At 49.5% G+C, this 5,291-nt stretch overlaps 1 long non-coding RNA gene across 1 annotated transcript; it reads left to right on the forward strand.

Moving 5' to 3' along the window:
- The first annotated feature begins 2,807 nt into the window (after positions 1-2,807).
- On the forward strand, positions 2,808-4,525 carry LOC135287057 (uncharacterized). The gene is made up of 3 exons (XR_010350953.1): positions 2,808-2,951; positions 3,893-4,056; positions 4,146-4,525. It is a non-coding gene; the product is annotated as an uncharacterized LOC135287057 (long non-coding RNA).
- Positions 4,526-5,291: the final 766 nt, after the last annotated feature.

The following is a 5,291-nucleotide window of genomic DNA, read 5'->3' on the forward strand; positions in this document are numbered from 1 at the left end:
GCCACTTGCTCCTCCACAGGAAATAAAACATGGAAACATTGCTATAAAGGATGTGACATCTCTCCCAATGGATTTATTAAGAAGACCACGAGAATAAGGAGTTATAAAACCTGATCCAGGCGGCAGTTCAAGCTGGGTAATTGATATCCATTATTTCCCATTGACTGCTCTGCATGGATTTGCTTTCTGTAGCATCAACAGATTCTGCCTCTGAGCTGCTGGGGCTTGGCAGAGAGCAAAGCCAATAGCAAACCTGGAGTGTGAATCCCAGGAGAAAACCAAGGTGCTTTTCCTCAATTTCTTCCATAAATACACACCTTTATCATAATTTGCAGTTCCTCAAGTCACTGCATTTGCACAGGGCAATGCAGATCTGCTGTGGCTTTGCTGAAGCAGAGGCTGGGCATCAGTTTGGGTTCCACAATGATACAATTTCTCCTCGTCTGCTTCATTTCATGGCCATTTTCTGCTCTTTACAGAAATAGGGTGATTATAAACAATAAAACAAAACAGAAAAGGGTCATCCCCAGAAATGCAGATTAACCCTGTGCCAGAGCAACCCCAGCTCACTCCAGGCCCATCAGTGTCTGTCTGTCCTGAGCATTTATTTGTCTGCCAGCTGCCAGGAGCAGCTCCCCAGGAGTTCAGTGTTTGATTTGAGTATTTGGTTTGGTTTTGGTGGGTGTTAGAGCAGTCAGTACCCGAGGGATTGATAGTGCCTGTGCTGAGGGCTGCTGAGTGCTCCAGGGGCTGCAGGAGCCCTGAGCACAGGAAGGGCTCCTGTCCATGCCCACACAGGTCAGCATTAGGCAAATCCATCATTTTTCCCTATTACTTAAAGCTTTTCTATGCCATTGACCTCCTGCCCCTACCTCCTGCAAATCATTTGCTTTTCCAGATGCTTCACTGTTAACTTGTACTATTTCTTGCCTCTTTTTTTTTCTTTCTCCTTATCTCACCTCAAGAAGGAGAGGGATTACCTCATTTCCACTGCCTCAGAAATAAATCCTCATTATGGATTTGTACCTGGGGAGGAAGAAGCTGATTTCCACTCCCAGCCTGTTCTGGACAGAAATTTGAAGGTAATTGTTCAGTCCAGGGACATCTCACTTGTCTAATAACCATAAAGAGCACTTTTATTAGAGCTGGGCTTGGGACGATTGAGAAGATATTTATGGGGAAGATATCGCTTCAGAAAACTAGAATATGGACATCAAATTTATGTTTTTATTTTAAGGTGGAGCAGAGGGAAGGACCTAACATGCAATAAATGTCTGGGTGCTGGTGGGGGGCTCATCCCCAGGCCAGGGGGGCTGCACTGCCTCCTCACAGGGCTCACTGCATTGCCTCAGATCTGCTCAAAATCATCCTCTAAGGTGGCTAAGCCCAGCAGCAGCCTTTCCCTGATGCTGTAGTTGTGAAAACTGCCATGAACTAGCAGACATCGAGGTGTTTTTGCTCAGGATCCAGGAGCTATGTCCAGCTAAACATGCAGGAACACGAGGCTGAAATAATAACAATGTGATGCAGCCCTTTTTTTTCCTGGCTAATTGCTGCAGGATGAAACGAGGGTCAGAATAAAACGTGGTTATCTGCTGAATGGCTGCTGCAGCCAGCTGTCAGGCTGTTTGCTGCAGCCCTGGCTGTATTGCCTGTGGAGTTTTGGATGCTCCAGCCCGGGGCAGAACTGCATTGTGATTTCTCTGGTCACTGATGGACCAGACACAAAGAAGCAAAGAGCCCGTGGGAGCTTTCAAGAGGAGAAATGGCTTGGTTCAGCATTGCAGGTTCACCCCAAGGTGCACCCAGAGGAGCAGAGGTGTGAGAGATGTGCCCAGTCCTGAGGCTGTGGAGCTCTGCTGAGGATGGGAGTTCCTTAATGATCCACGAGGAATGGCATCTCACCAACACAATAATTCCCATTAACACGGTGGGAGCACACTTGTTTAGTGCTTGATGGCTCAGGACAGTGAGTGCTCGCACCCAGAGCTGCTCCCCAGGCTCTGGTCCCACCCTGGGAGCAGGCACGGGGGTTTGTTTGTACAAACTGGTCCCGGTGAAATGCAGAACGTGTAAATCAAGTGCCAGAACAAAGGCTGTGGAGGGGTCTTGGCCGTGCTGGAAGCACCCAGCAGCCTGCTGACCCAAGGGGCTCAAGCCCTTCCCATGCCTGTAACACCCAGGGGCACGGGAGCAGGGATGGGGAAGGCATGATATCTGCTAATTAGCTGCTGTCTCACCTGATTGAGCTCTGCCTGCACTCTTGGGTCTCCTCAAAGGACACAGAAGTGCTGCAGGAGCCATGCTCCTGAGGACCTGCCTTTTCTGGGCAGCCCTGAGTATGAGGAGTGAAACATTTCCTGGAGGTTTGATTTCATCTCAGCTCTGGGGAGATTCCGCAGCTCCACAAACAATCCATCAACAGCTGCCCAGCGAGGAGCAATAGATTAATCTTCCTCTGCAACAGCAGTGCAAACTGCCTTCCCTGCACGTGGAAAAGTGCCAGATTTGGGTCAAAGGAGCAGCTTTCAGCTTCTCCTTCCCCTCCTACCGTGACCCAGGAGAGGCTGGCTGCTCTCCCAGCAGCTCTGCTCAGCTCCCCCATGCCTGGACAGCTGTGCTGCTTGGCAGGAATTGCTGCTGGCTTTTTCACAGCCTTTGCTTCAGGCTCTTGATGAGGATAAATCTCTGGAGCAAAGTCAGTGCAGGCTGACTCTGTGAGTGTCACTGTCCTCAAGTGCAAAACGCCTTCAGGTGAGCACAGGGCTCGTGCTCTGCCCAGGGCAATGCTTCCCAGACAAACCTCTTCATCCTCATCCTCCTCATCTTCCTGGCAGGGCCAGCTCCCAGCATCACCCACAGCTGGTGCCCAGGAGGGGCTGGATCTCTGTGAGGTGCCAGAGGAGGCAGAGGCTGCTGGATTACAGGGGCAGCCCCACTGACAGCAAAAGGTTTTAAAATCATAGAAATCCTTTAAATCATAGAAATCTTTTAAAATATTTTAAAATCACAGAAATCTTTTAAATCATAGAAATATTTTAAAATATTTTAAAACCATAGAAAATTCGAGGGGTTGGAAAGAAAGCTAGGCTTAGCAGGCTCTGGGAAAATGTTAAAAGTAAGCCCTGGGAGGTGTTAGGCCTTGTGCTCGCTGGATCATGTGAAATTGCACCTGTGTGACCAGTATGTGATAAATGATATAGTTGTTAGATGTGATGAACGTTTAGTAATTAGATGTAATTATTGTTTAATTGTAAGAAGAATCATGAGAAACGATGTTCAAGGGTTTGAGGGGGATCACAAGAAACCCATGCTTGGATGAAATCAATGTATACAACAGAAAGATGTAAGTTTAATAATTAATATGTAAGTTATATAACAATATAATATAAAAACATGTTCAGATTTGGGTCTGTACCCCTGGCACTGAGAGCTCCTCAATAAAAGCACCTGCACAGAATCATTCTGGGATTATGTGTTCCTGCACACTGACACCACAGCAGGGCAGAGGATGGAGATCCAGCCTCTGCACCTGGCTTCAAGTGGTTTAATGACACCACTGCACAAAGGGAAGAGTGTGAGAAAATGGGGTGAGAGAACATATTCTCTCATGTTAAATCATCACTCTAGGTCCCGTTGCCATTGGCAGCCTGAGGGATATTTTTCAGAGATGCTAAAACACATTGTAAATTAGGAAAACAAGAGAGAAACCAAACCAAAACACCATATTGTGTAAGATCATATCTCTTGATACCAGAAAAGCTTCTGGGAACGAACCACCTCGCTCATGTTTACTCTTGTTTGTTTGGGGTTTTTCATTTGAAGAAGTGAAAAAGATGTAATTTCTGCTTTTCTGTAAAAATAGCTGTTGTCATCCATGTCACCTTTGTAGCCTTGCCTCACTGCCTGCAGAGGTCAGCAGAGCTGGAGCCCTGCTGGAATGAGAGCAGCCCTGCTCCTTCCAAGGCCAGGAAAAGGAGAGAAACATTTCACAATCCTTTAACTTGTCACATGTAAAAGCTGAAAAGTCTCACACCGAGATCTCAGCAGCCGCAGGTACGTTTTTTCAGCCAGCTTTGAGAAAGCAATTAAGGAGGTATGACTGCAGCCCATAATTACTGAATTCCAATCTATAATTCCTCCAGGAAACAGCAGCAGTTCATGGAGGGCACTCGGGCTGAAAGCAGAGAATTGCAGGTGTTTGCCCTTTTGGAGCTGTTACAGGAGAATATGCAAAGAAGGCCTGAAAAGGGGAGGTGAGTGCTGGCTGCACCAAGCCTGGGAGGTGACACAGTCCTGTCCCTGCAGGAGCCCAGGGCTCCCAAAAGCTCTGACTTCAAGGACTGAGGGAGAAGGAGCCCTGGGTGATGGCTCAGCACCATCACTCTTCCAGTCTATTGCAGCTGCTCTGAGCTCCCCAGAAAATGAGAGAAGATCAGGTGTGATGTTCTGGACTTCACCTGTGAGAAGCAATCAGGGAAATAAATAGAATAAACCAAAGTGCAGAGAGACTCGTGGTTGTACTTGGTGTGCTGAGAGGAGAAAGGGAGACACAAAATCATGTGCAGGTCAGGTTTGTACAAAACATCAAAGACAGGTGGGAGGGACTGCTCCTGGGCATGGCTGGTAACAGGGGAGAGCTCAGCCAGCCAGGGACCCAAAACAGCAGGAGCATTGCCCTGTCCTCAGAGTGAGAAACTGAGCAGGGCAGGGGGCTGCTTCTGAGGGGGGAGCCCCCAGGATGAATTTTGGGGTGCTGGATCACTGGGAGTTCAGCCCTGGGTTGGCAGGGAGCAGCTCCTGATGGGGGAGTTCTCAAGATGAATTTTGGGGTGCTGGATCACTGGGGGTTCAGCCCTGGTGGTGGCAGGGAGCAGCTCCTGAGATGGGAGCCCCCAGGATGGAGTTTGGGGTGCTGGGGGTTCACCCCTGGTGGTGGCAGGGAGCAGCTCCTGATGGGGAAGCCCCCAGGATGGAGTTTGGGGTGCTGGATCACTGGGGGTTCAGCTCTGGTGGTGGCAGGGAGCAGCTCCTGACGGGGGAGCCCCCAGGATGGAGTTTGGGGTGCTGGGGGTTCAGCTCTGGTGGTGGCAGGGAGCAGCTCCTGATGGGGGAGCTCTCAGGATGAATTTTGGGGTGCTGGATCACTGGGAGTTCAGCCCTGGGTTGGCAGGGAGCAGCTCCTGATGGGGGAGCCCCCAGGATGAATTTTGGGGTGCTGGATCACTGGGGGCTCAGCCCTGGTGGTGGCAGGGAGCAGCTCCTGAGATGGGAGCCCCCAGGATGGAGTT

The sequence above is a fragment of the Passer domesticus genome, chromosome 28, assembly GCF_036417665.1.
Source record: "Passer domesticus isolate bPasDom1 chromosome 28, bPasDom1.hap1, whole genome shotgun sequence".
Lineage (NCBI taxonomy): Eukaryota > Metazoa > Chordata > Aves > Passeriformes > Passeridae > Passer > Passer domesticus.